The sequence below is a fragment of the Ambystoma mexicanum genome, chromosome 3q, assembly GCF_040938575.1.
Source record: "Ambystoma mexicanum isolate Mex_15411 chromosome 3q, UKY_AmexF1_1, whole genome shotgun sequence".
In the NCBI taxonomy this organism is placed as follows: domain Eukaryota; kingdom Metazoa; phylum Chordata; class Amphibia; order Caudata; family Ambystomatidae; genus Ambystoma; species Ambystoma mexicanum.
Window position 1 is genome coordinate 936,189,495 of NC_090926.1, and position 19,759 is coordinate 936,209,253.

General features: G+C 47.4%; 1 protein-coding gene across 10 annotated transcripts in view; it reads left to right on the plus strand.

Annotated features, from left to right (window-relative positions):
* Positions 1–4,607: 4,607 nt before the first annotated feature.
* The window catches only part of KCNJ16 (potassium inwardly rectifying channel subfamily J member 16), an 803,454-nt gene continuing 788,302 nt past the window's right edge, over positions 4,608–19,759 (plus strand). For 5 of the 10 annotated variants that reach the window (XM_069655090.1, XM_069655086.1, XM_069655087.1 and 2 more), the window contains exon 1: positions 4,998–5,173. The gene's annotated coding sequence lies outside the window, so the exon portion shown is untranslated. Of the gene's footprint in view, positions 4,814–4,884; positions 4,904–4,963; positions 5,174–19,759 lie in introns of those variants that run through there. The other 5 variants (XM_069655083.1, XM_069655085.1, XR_011305161.1 and 2 more) reach the window with 5 other exon arrangements.

Genomic DNA, 19,759 nt, shown 5'->3' on the forward strand with positions numbered 1-19,759 from the left:
ATTAGCCCCACACATTTTCCTGTGGTTGGTCTATCATCATTCCATTTAATTAAAAATGTCAAACAGCCGAGGCGAGCACACACCTACCATGCAGATGGTCACATTCCTCACAGGAAGTGTTTGACTAGGAGTAATGACGGTTACCAGTAGGTAATCAGAGCATTTCCTGCCATCCGGTCTTTAAATTTACAACAATGTAAAATGCTTTCTCTGTAGGTCTTTTTCAAAAGTTAAACTAACTCTCTCTGTTCAATGAGGCTTCCTATCAAGGTGCCCAAAAAGATGGTAGATTAACCTGCCAGTATATAAGTAATCTTTACAGAAATATATGCATTTATTCATGCAATCGTTCATTTATTTAGGATTCTTTTAGCACACCTAGGAATGCGGATGATCACTTAAGAAGACAAGGTACAAGAAAAGGCAGCCTTAAATGGAGGCTCACATTATTTAAAAGACCTTGTGGTGTTGTGCTTAAATTGATTGTATTTGTTGATTGTGTATATACGTGTGTATGTTTGTCTGTCTAAACAAATCCACACAGTTGAACCCACGTCTACAAATTTCTGCTTATGTCTGGGGCAAGATCGTAGTCTATGTTTCGATGCAAAAATCTTATATGCAAAAACACATTTTGGAGGTGTGTGAAATCTACACAGTTGAACCCACTGCTACCAAAGTTTGCTTGGATTCCTCATTTGTCTGGGGCAAAATTCTAGTCTATGTTTGGATGCAAAAAATTCCCTCCATAGACACCCCATTCACTGATGCTCACCCTGAATCACTACAAGAGGTACTAGAAGGAGGCAACATTTGGAAAAGTGTCTGAAGCTAAATGTTCGATGTGTTGGTTATTCCTTTGAAATGTATTACTACTGTATACCGTTCAAAAGTATTTATTAAAGCATTTTAAAGAAAATAAAAAAATTAAAAAATATGAAAACATTTTTATCACCCCCATCTAAATATGGGAAATGGCAAGGTTACAGTTTACTTAAGTTCATTCACGAGAAGAGAGCACAATCAATCAATCAATCTTTCTTGGACATTTTCTCAAATGTGCTGAAGCCGCACAAAAAACGAACATCACTTGAAAAAGCTCCATCTGATGCAAAGCGAAAATCAATATCAAGAGCTTCTGAAACACAACAACAGCAGCAAGACTTGCCGATCAGAGGACAAGAGCAACTTTCTCCAGGGCAAATGAGATGCCAGAGCAAACTGAAGCAAGACTTGCTGACATGAGGACAAGAGTGACATCCTCCAGGGCACATGAGACACCACTCCATCAGGACGCGAGTGAGGCAGGGTACCCCAGCTAGTGTAAGATAATTATAACTTTAAAAAAAAATACGTATATAATAAAATATACACACACATTTAAAAAAGTCCTGTCATGTAGTAGTAGTAGTTTGTCATTTATATAGCGCCTTTATCCCATTTATATGGCCTCAATGCACTTGTGGTGGGGATGCCCTCGGGACACCGACATCCAAGGTATGGAAAAAATGTACAGAGTTATTTGAATGTGTGTGTGCATTTAGCCAAGATAAGGAGTTAAATGGGCTGGCCGAGCTCCAGTAAGATACCTATGAAGGTCAGACATGTGGATGGGTGCAGAGTTGGTCAGGAGATTGCAAAAGTTATTTATCCACCTAGACCAAATTTTGTCATAGGTCTGATGGCAGAAGTGTTGTTGTTTGTGTTCTGACTCTGGTGTATGAAACCGAAACATTATGTGTCCAGCTAGAACTACATTCTTGTCGTAGGTCGTCGCTGCATTCTGATAAATGCTAGTAAGTGGCCGTGCCTGCAGCAGATGTCCACCGAAGTGGTACCTGAATATGTACTTTGAGGCTCAGATGGAACATTGTTTTGAAGCAGCTGTGTGAGCAGATCTTCTGTATATTAAACAGGCTGTCCTTATTGATCCTTTATGCAAAATAGACATGCTATTCTAATACATCTTCTAAGTGCAATTTCAAGGCTACCCGCATATATCTTCTACGTGCAATCCATTGGCTATCCTCATACATTTCTAAGCGCAATAGACAGGCTAACCTCATGAATCTTCTGGTCAAATACCAAGCTAATTGCAAAAGACAGGCTATCCTAAAACATCTTCTACGCACACTAGAGAGGCTACCCCAATTCTTGTAGGTACAATATCAAGGCTACTTGCATATCTTCCATGTGTAATACATTGGGTAACTCCTAGATCTTCGGAGTGCAATAGACAGGCTACAATCTTATATATTCTAAGGGTTGTAGACAAGCTATCCCTATAGCAAATCTAGTGTAATAGAGAGGCTATCGTAATAGATACAACACATTGCCAACCCCTAATTCCATCTAAGTGCACCACATTGCCCACCCCCTAATTCCATCTAAGTGCATCACATTGCCCACCCCCAAATTCCATCAGCCTGCACAGTGGCTGTCTAGAGAGAGTCGGAAGGTTTGACACAGTGACATTCCTGGGCACTGCATGGTTAACACATTGGCTATTTACCAGTGCACAGAGGTGATCATCGCACTATTAGGAACAGGTGGGGAACTGCCCTTCGCCTATGACCCTTAGCCGGCTGCATGGGCAATGCTGCCCTGTGGTCCTTGTTAACTAGGGCTGCTACCTGGTTGGGCAGAAGAGGGGCTGGGAGAAGACAGGGGAGGGGGATCTGAGGGAGGGGACACAGAGAAACAGGAGAGTGGCACAGTGGTCACACAGTGGTGGAGCAGCCAAAATAATTAAAGAAAGTTGTAAGGCAGGCAAAAACAAATAAATAAATACAGGGGCAAGACGAAATAAATAAAGCAGCAAGGCATGCTACACAAATACATTAGGTGGCAAAACTGTTGAGCAGCCACTCACCCAAAGCAAGTGCGCCGAGCTCAGTGGAAGAGGCCAGACCCTCTCACACAGGTCTGTGGATTGAAGGAGCGATGGATGAAACCTGCTGTGTGATTTGCATGGTTAGCAAGTTGGTAGAAGTTCTTTGATTTTGATGTGTGTGTGTGTGTGTGTATGTGACCTGTTTAAATACCCACATATATGTTACATACAAGGTTATATATGAAAAGGGATAAAGCTTAAAATTTAAACGTACGTTAAAACTTAAAAACCTGAGAAGTTATGAAGTTGAGCGAAACCTCACAATTCCACTGGTGTAATGAAAACGTTGCACTCCCCTAATTCCTAGTACATGACCCCCATGCAAAAGGAACTGAAGGTTAGAACTGAGATCCACAAATAACCCCACACATGTTTTAGCCGTGTTCAGCCTTATCAGCTAGCCGCAGCGTGCTTCCCTTCCGTGCAGTGAGCAAGGGACCCATATCCGTCTCTCCAAACCTGATTCGCATACAGGCTCATAATGGCCTATAGGGCAATAGGGCAATGCCCAAACCAAAAACACAAAATGCTAGTGGGGGCCAGTTTTATTGGTCAAAGTGGGTCACTTGTTTGAGACAGTTTGATAAGTTACTTCAACATACGGGCTGGTAGTTGTGACCAGTATTACTGAATGAATATTCCTTAAAATGCACAATTTAAATCGCATTTTTATCAAAAACCTCCCACTTGGGTTCTATTCAAACAGTCTGTCGCAAAAGGAATGACTTGCCATTTACAACTGTGGGCCCCTTTTTCATTGCTGCCCGAGCCAATTTTATGCCCCAGTCCGACCCTGTTGGCATATGGGTTTTACCTTGTTGTCATGGCACAGCAGGCTGAACAAACAATGCAATTGAAGGCTGACCATAGCAGTTGGCAGCTAATTTCACGAATTTAATGATTTCAACCAATCCGTTTTCGGTGTCTTGCATTCAAGAAGGCAGCTGGTGGTTTGAGCCAAAAGCCCAAATAAAAAGAAAGGGCAATGGAGCAGTCATGCAAATGTAGTGTTCGCATGCCATCTGATATGTTCTCACTTTGTTGTCGGGATCAGCAGAGGCTGAGTGGAAATGTTGGCAATAAATACCCTTAGCACTGACGGTTATGACCGTAAGAAACCTTGACTGTGGCACAACATCACAGGGGTAATCAATCAAGTATGTGGCCATTCATTTTGGATTGGAATCTGTCTGGCCCTGCTAGTTGTCAGGGTGGGATATCAAGTGTGCAAACAGTACAGAGAGAGGAGATGGTATGGAGAAGAGGGAGGAAAACATGTGGTGGCACCAAACGGGCCGTGCTGAGATGGCTACATGGCCTGTAAATGTAAGTGACGTCCTGGGTAAACATAAGGTGGTGCGTAGTTCCTGCTCCCTGAAGAGAACTGAGCACATGCTGTTCAGATTTATGAATGGGGTTGCTTGTGTTTTTCTGCAGAGGACGTTGTTTGGCAGTTCGGGCTGCACGCCTCCCATTGGTGGGGTTACCAGACTGATTTGCATATCAATGGTCCCTTTATCCAATAGAGGAGAGGCATTAAAAAACTTTGGTGTGGAAGGTCGCCCAGGGCACCACCAATGAATGATTCAAGGCTGTTTTCGAAGTGGCCCCATATTTTCAGCAAGCCCAAACCTTTCCCTATGAGAAAAAAATTGAAATAAAATAGGTTACCAGACAAAAGAGGCCCAGGATGCAGAGGTCTAGTCGCCATCACCAGAATGCCCTGTAGGTCAGTCCACCCCTGGCTGCTTGGCAAGGCAAGAATCATTGAGTGAAAGTGATGCCAGCGATTGACATTAGTTCAAAGGACTTGCTGGGCGTTTCCCACTGTAGGTTTGCCTCGACTTCACGCCTGCTGCTGGTGCCTGGATGAAGGCGAGAGCTCCCTCCACAGCAGAGTGCAGGTGTGCCTGATCCCAGGTGAATGTTTCTTTCCAACCGCAAACTATTACAACACGCACGCCTGGCTGCCACGCTTGGCTGCTAGTTTGAAATCCCAGCCGTGTCAAGGTTTGTTGAACTAGCCACTCAAGCAAACGTCTCAGCAGGCTGTTTATTACCAGTTTAAGATGTGACCGAGGATCTGAGCAGAGAGAGAGAGAGAGAGAGAGATCTCTGGGGGCAGATTAAAAAACAACTCGGTGTAAATGTTTAACTTTCATTTTCAGTCCGCCTTTCCTGTAATGTGCGTGTGTGTTTCTGCAGCGAGGCACCTGGGCGTAGGCTGCTAACAAGCACGGAGGGCAGGCACCACGCTCGGTGCCGAAGAAAAGAGAGCAGGTAAGATTGAGAAGAATTGATTTTTATGTTTCGCATGGATAAAGCTGCTGCAGCTTTAAGAATCCCACGCCTCCACCCATTGGTACTTGAAGAGCGTGGTAGAGGAGTGCATCAGGCAGTATGCGGTTTTAAACTGGTATGGAAGAGCGTGTACAATGCAACTGCGGGTGGCTCGTATTTACAAAAGTAAAATCTGTGGAGAATACTGGTGGGATTTGGGGGAAAATGTCATGTTTTCAGGGAACACATGCAGCAAAATCCTTTATGTTTTAAGGCAGCCTTACTTTGTCAACATGTGTTTTTCGTAGGCACTTCTTCAGGGCTCCAGGTTGAATTCGTTAGAACTACTGTAGTTGCTGAGTCAAGTTTATTCAAGATTTAGCACATTACAAGTGTTGCTTCCGGTATCCTGCCGGTAATTACGGCGGGATACTGGGGAATGCTAAAACTGTTACCGACACTTGCAATACCGGTTTAAACGGTAAATCCCCATTCCACTGAGTCCCATAGGACTCCATAGGGGGATTTTTCCAGTAATACCAGGCCGGTAATACTGGCAGTTACTTTCTGCTAGAGGTCAGATTTACCGCCAGATCTTAAATGGAGGTAAATTATCCATTGCTGCCAGCAAAGTTGTAGTTGGCCTGTCCAGGAAAAGTGCTGGTAAACATTATTACCGGCACTTCAGTGAACCTAAAAACCGAAGGCTGGATGCAGTGAAAACCGATTCTTTACAGTGGGCCTGGTTATGAGTATGCAACTGCAGTATGGAAGTGAGAGTAACAGAGTTTCTGCCTCTTTTACCACTACACCACACTACAATTTTGGAAGAAAGTAGTACATTTCACAATAGAATTCCACTATAAAATTCAGGATTCATCGCTTGCTGAATTGCCATTGGTTGTAATTGTTCATAAAACTAAAGGGGTCCTCAAGGCCTTGATAATGGGAGTTAACACCACCTCACAATTTATTTCCGGTTCGAAAGTGGTCATATTTTGATACCAGTAGACGAATTCGGAAATACTGAAAATATGGGCATACTCTCACAGAGATCTAGTGTTTTTATAAATGACTACTAGGGACTGGGAACCAAATGTGGGCCTGGAAGTAATTGTCAATGTGGCCCCATATTACACACTGTCAGCAAGGCCAACCCTTTTCCTATGAGAGCAATTGGAAATATAATGGCTTAGCACTGAAAAGTGACCGAGGGTGCTGAGGCCCACGGGAAAATCTCCAGAGTTCCCTATGGGCCAGTCCACCCCTGATGACTGTTATACATTTATTTTATGTAGTGTAACATGGACCAAATACATCTTGCCTCTTCAGGGCCAGCGCTTTGGAAATATCAAGGACCAGAAGATGATACTTTTGGGATTCTTCTAATCAGTGGTCACTGGTGAATTATACAATTGGAGGGCCGTAAATGTTTCTGACAAATATGCAAGGTAGCCCAAACCTACCCTGGGATGTATGGGCAGTACTCCCGCGCAAACATTTCTAAACTAATGGTTTAAAATGGTGCATTTTTACAGCACCGTTTTTTGAAAAATTGGGTAAACAGCTACACAATAGATGCAAGTTACCAACAGTGCACAGGACTGTTTTCCAAATCCATTTCTATTATGCCTTTTCCCACAGTATATGATAGTATAAAAAGATGTTCATACCAGTTTTGCACACACTTTCCCATATCAGAACTTAATCATGACAAACTCTGTGCCACTTTATCCAACAACTTCAACTTGTCAAACAATGCCACACACTGGATCAAATCCTTTGTTGCAGATAGGACCTCAAGAGTGGCCATTGGTAAATAATCAGCTGATCCCTTACCAGTCCCCTTTGGCGTCCCACAAGGCTCCTGCCTATCCCCCACCCTCTACAACGCCTGCACCAAGCTGCTCTTTGAGGGAATGCACATAGCCTGTCCATAGCTGGTCTGAACTCACAGTTGATACAGATCAGATGTGAATTTAATAAATATATGATATACCAGCAAATTTACCCACAACTCATGTAGGGCTTATATTTAAAGATGAAAATGCAACCAGGATGGTGGTAATTCATAATTATGTCATTTTTGAAACAGAGGTGGAGACTTTAAATGCAGCCTCTCTGCTGAAGTGACTTTGCTGTCACCCCAGATGTCAAATGGGCACCTCTGACCTCTGACCCTACTCTGTGTCACTGGAGAGCAGGCATTCCAGATCAGGATAGCAAGACAGCAGACAGCAGGTGGATGCGCTGCTTTTGGAATGGAGTTTGGTGAACTCTGAGATATCTGAGATAGAATTACCCACATCATTTTATCATTAAAAAAAGCCTTTGCTTTTACAGCCTTGCTAGATTGCAATTCTTCACACGCAACACAGCCAAAATGATTGAGTCTCACCTAATGTAAGGCCTATTTCCTCCTCTTGGTGAAAATACCTACTGAGGCCATCTACACTAGAATTCTGTGACCCAGGCTTCTGTAGGATGTCCATGTCCAATCCCTGTAGGGATATGTCACAATAATTTGGGATTTTCTCCTTGCATGGCCATACGCCACCTAAGAGTTCTGTGGTCTCTTTTAACAGTGACGTTAGACCCCAAAATGTAATTGCTTACTGACCAAACTACCACAAATTCATCTTTTACGATTGTGGCCCAGATGCGCTCTTGCTTGGTTAAAGTCCTGCAGGTGCCTACAAATGTATATGCAATGTTGTTCCAGCCCCTCCGAATTCAGCTGTGCTAGTAGTGCACCAAATCCAAACTCGAATTTGTCTGACTGAATGATACCCATAATATGTGATCTTTAAATACTGGGGCCTTGCAGAGACCACCCATCAACCTCTGGAAGGATGTCTGACAAGCAGTGGTCTAGGTGATCTTTTTTGGCAACCCTTTAGACATTGCCCCAGCGATGAGCAGCACCGTTGGACGGACACCCCTTTGACTGCAGGTAGCCGGACAGCATAGACCTAGTCCCAGACCTTCCCAATTTGGAAGCATATAACCCTACTACACTCAAGCTTTCTCTGTGACTCGTGGAGTACCAGTTATCATTGTCAGATTTCACTGACAGACTACCTGAATTCTCCCTTCACGTGCATAAGTTCAAAATGTACTACTTCGATCAGAGGATATCCCATTGAATGAAACACCATTTCAATCTCACATCCTGATGAAGGCCGATGTAACTACTGCACTCTCCAACTGCTATACAGGTCAAAACACAGTTGTGTCGACAACCCATAAACAACACAGTGTTCAACCCCAACACTGCAGAACCAGCTGATTTATAGAACATACACATTTGTATGTGGCCCCAATACAATGTAGATAACATTGATAAGTACTGTTGAAAGTTGAAATGCATGTAATGTATGTCTTATTTTTTCCTGTGCCATATTTATATGTATCATATTGCATTTTACTGTTTATTATGTTTATTGTTACTAATTTGGTAAATGGATTAAAAGGGTGGTTCACACCATATCCAGGCTTGTCCTGATCCTTTGCATATATATACACATATTTCTTCCTGTTTAGATCAGGGGATTGCCATGTGCCCTTTAATATTGTCAGCCTTTTAGACATGACATTGTTAAGGGAAAGGGAAAGTGTGCCATACCCCTTAGTAAAAGACCTGCAGTAATCTGTGAGTCCTAGGAAGGCTGTGACTTGAGACTTGGTAGTGGGAATATCCCAATCCATCACTGCCTGGAATATGGCCTAGAGATGCTGTTTACTGCCACCCCCTTTGTGTCCTAAGTAAGTTACAAGTCCTTGTGCTATGTCACACTTACATGACTAGCCACCATTCTGCATAGTGTAAAGCACATGTTTCAGATGTGATAGATGGTCTTTTCAGATGTGACTGACAACCTCCTCTAAGGAGCCAACACAAAAGTCCTATAGTTCTGACAGTACCTGATTTACCATCCACTTAAAGTTGGAAGGGGCATTTATAACTTAAATGGTATGTGAGTGTACTGATAGTGTCCTTCTGGAGTGAACAATGTTGTTCTCTCCTTTGCTTGATCAGTTAGGCCAACCTACCAGTACCCTGCAATGACGTCAAAGATACTCATGAACTTGGCAGTAAATAAACTGTCAATCAATTTGTCTGCTATAGGTATGTGGTGTACAGACTACTTTCTTCCTGCTACTGGACTTTGTAGGTGCCAGTACCACTGGACAAGCCCAGGGGATGCAGCATGGTTTGATAAACCCCAAGTCCAACATCTTGGAGATTTTCTCCTTAATGATTTACCTGTCCACGTCAGGCATCTGATGAATTCTACTCTTAACCAGTGTATAGTTTTCAGTATCAATGTCATGGATGCACCAATCCCTCTCACCTCTAGTCAGTGAGAACAGACTGTCAAACTGGCCCAGCTGCTGTTGCAGGTCTCCCAATTGTTGATAAGTAAGTTCATGGAGATTTGGCCCCCCTCTAGAGACCCATCGGTAAACTTGTTGTGTAACAAGTCTGAGAGAAGATTTGTCTCCTCCTTAGTATTAACATCAGTGACCAGAGCCATCACTAAGCAAACCCGGCTGTACTTTAGCTGAGTGACATGGAAGACCCACTGCCTCTGGCTCGAGGCCTTAACATCAATAAAGTAGATAACATCACTGATTGTCTACAATACCACATGGAACCCACTTCACTTACCATGAAAGGATCTTGGTTTGACTGGTTCCATGATATAGACCATCTGGCGAATACTCAGTCATGATGACCTTCTTCCTGACTTTTCAGATTTTTGGTACCCTATTCCTTGAGTTTGGCCATTTTGGATTTGAGTAAATAGTTCGCTAAGTCATGGGAAGGAGTTGGGTTATTGCCCTTCCCTCCTTCCTGCACCGGACATAGGGGACACATAACAGGATGCGGAAACAGGAGCTCAAAGCAATTGATGCCTACACCACTCTGTGGCACCTCTCAGCAAATGAGAAGAAGGCATGTAAGAGAATATCCCACTTTCTCCTCAAGGGCTCTTCAGAGCCCCCTATCATGTTCTTTATGGTCTTGTTGAACCACTCAAAAAGCCCATTTGTCTTTGGGGGGAAGCCTGCGTAGCGTGTGTAGGTTATTCCACATTCATTCCACAAAGCCTTCATATATGCATATATTAATTTGGATCCCATGTCAGAAATAACTTCTGCATAGAATGCCACAAGAGAGAATATCCCTTTTGTAGCCTTCACGACCACAGGGGATTTGATGCTCCTTAAGGGTACAGCCTCTGGGTACTAGTTGAAGTGGTCTACCACAAAAAAATATAGTGTTTCCTTGAAGTGGACAGAGGATCCAATGTCCATGCATATTCTCTCAAAAGGCCTACAAACCACTGGTAGGGGAATGAGGAATGCCATTTATGCTACTACAGATTTTCTAGATGCTATGCAAGTATGATAGGACTGAACAAACCTTTTTATTTTTTACCACAATCTGGGGTGATTAAAAATGGTGGACAGGCTGTCAGCTGTCTTGGTCACTCCTAAATCATCTGCCAAAGGAATTTCATGAGCTGAGTACAGTAAGAACCTCCTGTGGCATTGGGGCACTACCAACCTCCTCTTGACACCTGTCTCAGAATTCTTGGGCTCATTGTACAGGAAGGTTATTTTTCCCCTGAGCCGGTTTCTCTGTTTATTTTTGCAGCTCAGCCAGATTGTGGCTGTTTTGCTGTGATTGGCAAAAGTCAGCTTGAGTGGGGGCCTCCTGCTGAGGACAAGTCACTCAGTTCTAGTAGGTTCTTGAGGTCTGAAACTACTCTGTCCTCCATTCCAGGTTGTGGTGCTATGCCTGTAAGCAACCCTGAGATCACAGAGTATGGTTCCACCACAGTATGTACCTCAGTGGACACTAGGCCCTTCTCAGCAGGAACAGGCACCTCTGTGGACTCTGGAATTGGACTTGGCATTACAGGTGGTGTCAATCTCTCACCATCTCCATCCTAAGCACCACTGGGGCTAGGGCTGGGTGGTTACATTCTTGTGCTACTTTTTTGGCATTTGATCTAGTGACCAAGGCAGTGGTTTCTTAGTCAGGCAGGTAATTCCCTAACAGACTTTCCATCGGAATTTCGTCCTTAAATGAGATGCAGAGTTTAGACATTTTACCTCTCTAGGGGAACTATATGATATACAGTGGGCATTGGCTAAGGTCATCACAACGCTTACCTAGGTTGGTAGGACTAGGAAGGATCTAGTCCCCTTACACCCACTGTCAAAAGACAGCGGTGATACTCACAGCAGGATCACAAAGTGCTGGGGCTTTCTCACCATGTATAACTACATGGTCCAAAAAGATCTCAGTATTAGGAGGAAAAACCAGGGCCTCAGTTGGAGACCCAGTACCTTTCTCAATCACAGATACTAGGGTACGTAAAGCCAGCCCTTAGCCTTGTGGGAATTCATCTGTGATGCCCATGCTGACTATCTCTTCATGCTCGATTAGGGTTGCACACTACAAACAGATGGCTTGGGTTTACCCATGCAGGCTAGAACTCTCGTTTTATGATCCCCTCTACACAAAGCAGCCTTATAGCACTGAAAATGTGGGTGCCCCAATGCTAGAGGTGCTCTTTCCTCTCCTTTATGTGGAGCAGATGATATATGTGGCTGGAATGTACCCTCACTTTGTTGGGGACCTTTCTTAACAGGAAGGTGTAGACATTGGCCTTTGCCCTCCGTTTTTTGCTGTTACCATTACACTTGTCATCTGCTTTAGATGTAAGTGCCTGATCCTTCTTTTGGTCACAAGTGCTCATATGTCTGTTGGCCACCTTTGCACGCTCTCTAGGATCTGCTATGCTGTTGCACACTAGATGCTGGTGTAGCTCCATTTCACAATGTTTAAAGATATTCTACTTGCAACCAGTATATGCCCTGAAAAGTGTCCACTTTGTTACCCGTGACCCATTCCCTCATCTACTTAAAAGACTGATGTGCAAATGCCTCAAAGGTTTGTCTCTTGGGGAGCTCTCTAAAGATCCTGAGGTAGGGCTCTGGGGTTCTGTAGGTTCCTGAGGAATGCAGGCTTCATGTTGGTATAAATGGGCCCACTCAGGAGTCAACAGAATAATCACATCAGTTTAAGCCAGTGGCGGCTGGTGAATCTTTTCAGTGGACGTGTGTAAATATTGCCCTCAAATATGTCTCAGTGACCGAGCGTAGCGAGGGAGCTAGAACCAGTTAAGTTGAGTTCCCCCTTGCACATTTGATTTTAAATAATGTGTTAAAATGGTGCATTTTGCAACCTAATTATTTGAAAAATTGGGTAAAAAGTCAGTTTGCAATTGGTTTTGTAGGGTAACAAGAAAAAAAATCCAATAGATGCAAGTCACCAAAATGCACAGGAGAAACATATTTTCATGATGCCTTTGGCCACAATATGGGCACGTATAACACCTTTTTCTGGATGTCTCCAGCAAGTAGAAGAATGCTCTTGTTTAATTATTCTACAGAAACATTGCAAAGAAATTAACACATTGTATTTTCATTACCACATTTAACGGATCAAGCTACCAGACAGGACAGAAGACCATTTTGAAATCATGACTGCGGTCCTCATGGTACCAGGCCTATGATCCCTCTCCATAGAACACGCTGAGTAGTTATAATGTGAATTGTAGTCCAAAACATCTAAAGAGTCAGTTAGTGGCCATTACGTTGTGCGGTGCCAGAGAACACCCATCAAGTTTAACAGAAGTTATTGAAGGTTGTGCTGTGAAAAAGTACGAAGGTGGGTCCCGCGTATTGTACTTACCAAGTTCTTCCACACGGAGCTTCGGAGTCCCGCGTATAGCACTTACCTAGTCCTTCAACACGGAGCATCGCCCAGCTGGAATTGGGTGCTCTGTCCCACGAGAGGACTAGTAATTCCAGTTGTCAAACAAATTTAGGATATCACATTTGTCTTTCCCTAACAGCGACCCAGGGCAATTCCTTTGATGCAATAACCGCTATACAACAATGGCACACACAAAACACAAGTTCTGTGCTATCACGGGTCAAACATCCATTCTTAAAATGCATAGTGTTCGACAGTGCACTGCATAAAAGTCATAATAAAGGTTATACTCTTAAGTAACGCATCATCAGAAGACAGCTTGTGGACCAAGACCCAGTGCAAATGCAACCAAGAGGAGGGACCTGGACTCCCAGCACCCTTATGTGACATCAAGTGTATGTGGTGCTTTCCAATGCAGGTAGAGACCAACAGTCTGAAGTACCTCGCCAGAAGGAAAACTGGACGGAGTCATGTGAGCACATACAGACACCAAACAAAACATAATGCTACACTGGTTTGTTAAGGTTACATGACATTTGTGCAGACAGGATCATTAAAAAAGAAACATTTTCCTTTTCGACTTCTGTCCTTGTTGGCGGTCTCCGATGGGCCGCCTCCGTGAGCCCCCCACCCCCTGTGGTAATCAGACACAGAGACGGAGATGTTGTCGGTGTGGGCTCCCCGGTGAACTGACGTCACCAGGAGCCGCCCCGTTTATTTAAACTGGCACGCGACGGAGTTGACGTCACTCCGTCGCGTGCGTACCCTTAAAGGGGCAACGCCACACTCCTCCTTTTCCATAACAACAAATTGGAAATAGGAGTACTTAACTAGCACACATCTATGACACATATCACTCTATAAGTTTCAACAAAACCCCCATTTATTGACAGCCACCGCGGATCCCCCGTGTGTACCTGTCATGGCCTGACCATTAGTCCCCGGTCAGCCTCCCAGCTCAGTCCGTAACATAGTCACTGAGACGGGCAGGTTTCCCACGCCCTGATCTCAGGGGGTACCTCCTGCCACCGTCCCTGGCTGGTGTTCCTGGACCGGGTCCGCCTCGAGCGGGTGATTCCACTACGGCGTGTTCTCCCCCACCTTCATCCAGAGCGCCTTCCCCTTCTCGGTTGTCCGGGTTGTCCACTCTGGGGTCACCAATCTTCCTAAAGAACGACGCATTCCTGGTTACCGATGAAGTTCCATCCGATGCAGTCACCATTGACCCTTTTACGGCCACCACGTCCAGGGGGGCGGGTTCATACGTGAGAGACAGTTTTCCATGAGGGTGACGATTTCTTACCAGCACCTCATCCCCCAGCGCGATGTGTGGGGGTCTGAGCCCCCTCCGGATGTTCTCCATCTGTGTCCTGACCTGTCTGTCCTCTTCCACCTGCTCATTGTCGATGACGGCGGGGTCTCTGTCCCCCACCTCCGGTATGACATCTCTCGGGCACCGCTGGAATAGTGCTTCTGCCGGAGCCACCCCCGTAGACGAATGAGGGGTGGTGCGGTACCCTCGTAGGAATACGTACAGAGCCCTCTGCAAACACTCCCCTCTTCCATGGGCAATGCGGAACACCTTGTTGAGGGTGCGCATCATTCGCTCGGCCTCCCCGTTGGCGCGAGGCCACAGTGGGGTGACCCGCCGGTGTTGAATTCCATACTCTTTCATGAGTTCTGCGAAACTCTCCCCCTGGAATGGGGCTCCGTTGTCCGAGCACAGCACCGAGGGGAGGCCATGAGTGGCAAAGATCTTCTCTAGCGCCACCACCACGTTCTCAAACGCCACTGAGTCTATAAACTCAACTTCCGGGTACCTCGACCACTCGTCTACCACCACTAGAAAATGCGTGCCTCTGGATGTGGACCCGGAGTCGGCGTGCACCACTTCCCATGGTCGAGTCCCGCGGGGCATTGCTTCAATGGATGGTTCTTTCTGGGCCGGGGCCGCCGCCTGACACCACACACAAGAGGCCACGAACGCCTCCACCTTCCGCTCCAACTCAGGAAACCACACCTTCTGACGGAGGCGAGCTTTGGTTTTGGGGGCCCCTTGATGCCCTTGGTGCGCCAGCGCGATGACCTGTGCCACTTTGGCCTGGGGCACTACGATCCTTTCCCCTCTTAGCAGTAGCCCCGACTCGGAGAACGTTAGTTCCTCTCTCACTCTCCACAACTGCTCGAGAGTGACCCTGGCCTCACATGTTCTTCGCTCCACCGCCTCCAGCACTGTCTTCCAGGCACCCTTCTGCATGGCCTCCTTCAGGATGGAGAAACACTCGTCGCCTTTCGAAGCCGCCTCCAGTTCCTCCACCTGCATGGAGTTCGGTGTTGCAGTCTCTATGACCTGGCAGACGTGTTCGTCGGCTTCCTCCGCCGACGCCGACACCTGCGAGTCGTTCCTGGGGTGTCGCGATAGGTAGTCCGCCGCATTGTTGGCACCGGGACGATAGGTCAATGACACCCCATACTCCAGCAGGGCGAGCATCCAACGCTCAATCCTCACTGGCGGGCGAGATGACGAGCCCGCCATGATCGGCAACAGCGGCTTGTGGTCAGTGACCACGGTCACAGGACGCCCCAGAATGTAGAGGCGGAAGTGCCGACAGCCCCACAGCACCGCCAGGGCCTCCCTCTCGATTTGAGAGTAACGTTGCTCAGTGTCAGACAGGGCCTTGCTGGCATATGCTATTGGCCGGACCTCCTGATCTTTTCCCACTTGTGTGAGCACTGCCCCTAGCCCATATGGGCTGGCGTCCACCACGATCTCCGTCTGCAGGCTCGGGTCAAAGAATGCCATGGTATCATGCGCCGCCAACGCCCCTCGAATATCGTCAAATGCCGCCTGTTCCAGAGGGCCCCACTGCCAGGTGGTGTCCTTCTTGGTGAGCGACCTCAGGGGCTCAGAGCGGGATGCGAGATTTCTGATGAAACGGCCGCAGTAAGTGACCATCCCCAGAAAACTCCTCACCTCCGCGACATTTTCAGGCGGGCGCGCCTCCTTGATGTCTCTCACTTTGCGGGGATCTGGTGACACCCCATCCGCCTTGAATACGAACCCAAAGAATTCGATCTCCGTCTTCAGAAATTCGCATTTGTCCTTGTGTAACGTGAGGCCCAGCAGACGTAGCCGTTCAAAAGTCTTGGACAGGCGTGACAGATGCTCCGTTTCCGATTTGGCGTACACCAGGATATCGTCGCTGATATTAAGGACGCCCTCCAGATCCGCCAGTGCACCTCTTATTATGTTTTGAAAAACCTCCGCTGCCGAGGACACCCCAAAGCTTAGTCTTTTATATCGATAAAGACCCCGATGTGTGGTAAAGGTAGTAATGTACCTGGACTCGGGGTGCAAGACCACCTGATGATAGCCCGATCTCAGATCGAGCTTAGAGAAAAACCTTGCACCCTGCAGCTCCGCAATAATGTCATCGATGGTGGGGGTGAGGTGTCGCTCCCTCTTTATGGCCTTATTAGGCAGCCGCATGTCCACACAAATTCTCACAGCATCGGGTTGCTTGGGCTTGCGGGCGATGACAATGGGTGACACCCAGGGGGTGGGTCCTTCAACCTTTTCAATTATGTCCAACCCCACGAGGTTGTCAAGTTCACGATCCACCAGATCCCTGAGATGGAAAGGGACCCGTCGGTGCTTCAGCGCCACTGGTTGTATGGATTCATTGATATGGAGCCGGACTGGCTCACCCACCAGCTGTCCAATGCCCTCAAACAGGGATCCATGTTTGGCCAGGAGGACCTGGATGTCCTCTAAGTATACTGCGTATGCGAACGTGACGATGCCCAGTGCCTCCGCCGCGGCACAGCAGAGCAGGGTGTTGTCGCTCACCGGTGTAACGTAGAATCGAGCCCGTATGTGTGAGTCCCCATACTGCACATCGGCCACGAACACACCGTCTAGAGGCAAAGGCCGGTCCCCGCCGAAGGTGAATATGCGTGCCCTCGGCGCAGCGAGCACGGGCGGGGCCAGCATGGTCTTGTAATGCTGGCGGGCCATTACATTTACAGAAGCGCCAGTGTCCACTAGCATCGGCACAGAGTTTCCATTAACCAGCACGTTACACCTGGGTTGTCTTTTGGAGCGGGACTTGAGCACGCTCACACTGGACACGAAAAACACGTTCTCCTCATCCTCGTCCTCCTCCTCCTCCTCCTGAGGGGCTCCTTCGTCACCCTGGTCCACCTGGGCAACGTTGGAGGCCCTCTGGGGCCGGAAGAAGCCGGCTCGAACTGGTCCCCTCGGCACAATTTTGGGGGCGGCAGACTTACACATTCTGGCGAAGTGGTCAGGGCCTCCGCATCTGCCACACTTGACACCCGTTGCCGGGCACTCCGCGGGGTGCGGGAGATCATAGCCACACTTCGGGCAGGAGATATTCGACCCCTGCGCGCGCTGGCTCTGATTGTTCATAGGGCGCCTTAACCCGCGGCCTCTTCCGACCGCACAGATCTCCTCCACCTTGGCTGGGCGAACACCCGCTTCCATCCTGGTCGCACGCAAGTTCAGCGACCTCGTGGCATCTCCCCAGTTCTAGGATGCGAGGGAGGGTGATGCCCGGCTCCCGCAGGATCTGGCGTCTCAGTTTCCCAGAGCTGCACCCCTGAATGAGTTGGTTCCTAATCATGACCTCGGGGTCATTCCAAGCACACGGTGCTGCCAGACGCCGCAACCGCCCAACGAATACATCCAGAGTCTCATCATCTTTTTGGCGAGCCGTTCCCATAAGAAAACGTTCATAGTCCGCATTGGCCATTGGCAGAAAATGGTTATGGAGTGCCTCCTTTGCCGCAGCAAACGATCCGTCCACCGGCTGCAGGGACATAAATACCTCATGCACCGCCGGACCAGCCGAGTACAGGAGGGTGGCCAGCTTGCCGTCGTCCGTTGTTTCCATGGTGGCCCTGAAATACATCTCCAGCCTATCCATCCACATCTTCCACCTCTGTCCCAGGCCCGATGGAGCACCCGAGATATCAAACTCAGGCATTGGCTGTAGGGACCCCGGTGGTTTCGGCGGAGGGGCAGGTGGAAGCACAGGCGGTACTGGACCCACAGCAGCAGGAGCAGGAGCAGCAGCAGCAGCAGCATCCTGGTTCATGGTGGAGAGCGCACAGGCACCCCACAAGATTGGCAAGAAAGGGGCCGCAACTCACCACTAGCCGTGATCTTCGTGAAGGTGTCACTCCAGCCAGCATGCAGACAATGATGTGTCCAAAAATTGAGTAGAGGAAGGGACAGACTCCTAGTGCAACAGCAGGCTCCCCATGGAGTTCCCCTGCCTCTGCTCGACGATAATGGTGGAAATTGTCAAAGTTTCCTCATGAAATTGATATGTGCTGTGTTCAGCGACCATCCGCCGCTGAAGTTTCCAAAAATTAAGCCCGGATGGCTCACCGACGCTTCGTTATGAAGCCGTGAGACTCCGAGGCCTGTTCATCAAAATGGCCGCCAGCCGCGTGCGTCGCTCCCTTCTCTGCGGTCGGAGTTCGTCGCGCGCTCACACACGATCATCTGCGCTGCGGCGAAACTCCCTCGCGTGTCCCAGGAAGCGATCCCGGTCTCGTCGCCACTGTTGGCGGTCTCCGATGGGCCGCCTCCGTGAGCCCCCACCCCCTGTGGTAATCAGACACAGAGACAGAGATGTTGTCGGTGTGGGCTCCCCGGTGAACTGACGTCACCAGGAGCCGCCCCGTTTATTTAAACTGGCACGCGACGGAGTTGACGTCACTCCGTCGCGTGCGTACCCTTAAAGGGGCAACGCCACAGTCCTCATCCATGAAACTGCGCCAAATTTAGAAAGCAACCGATCTGGCCGCACAGTTAAGCAAACTATGATGACGTTCAAGGAACATTTTCATGTAGAAAAGTAAGGTCAACTGTCGACAGCACTCACTTTCGAGAATCATCCCATATATTCACACATGCGTGACAAAAACACGCACAAACAAAACGCAGTGAGGAATTGAGGGATGAAAACACCAGGGATGCAGGGGAGACAACGTGAGAAAACACACAGCAGACACGCAGGAGATGAAATACCCAACTGGGGAAAGAATGGGGAGTGGGTCCACAAAAAGGAAGCTTCCAGGCAGATTGGTGGTATCTTTTTACATGAGTACTACAGAGTGCAAGGACAACCCAAATGAACCAGTTTTAAAAAGTTGCCTTCTTCCCAAAAAGTGAAGACTATACAAGTGCTGGGTACCCACCCTTAAAGGCACATACATTTAGCCCAATGAAGATTTGCCCCCAAGGGGAAGGCCACCACAAAGTAAATGAAACTTTAATTCGCCACTTCTTTACAACACTCACTTCGAATATTCTTTCACACCAGTTCGATATTTCAAAGAAGTCTTCTTCAAGTGTTGTCCTGGGAATGAACCTCTCAATTGTAATGTGAGCTGAAACAATGACATCAATACCGAGACTTGACCGACTGCTGGGGTCGCAAGGGCAGGGCCCTGCCTAGCATGAAGAGTTCCTGTTTATTAGTTAACAACGATTTAACATCACTGAGACAGTGCAGCACTCCGCTGCAGCAAAGAAGTAACATGCAAACGTTTCATGAAGTTATCTATTATGATGGACATTAATTAAAATGAAACATCGGCCCAATGGAAGTAGATCATTTCGGTAAGTGGCCTATTTCCTGAATGGGCAGTCCACGGTTGTTGGCAATGCAAGCAGGTCCGTCCGTCACTCGTCCTCATGCATTCCAACTTCACAAGCTCAGCCCACAGAGCACACACACACACACACACTAGCA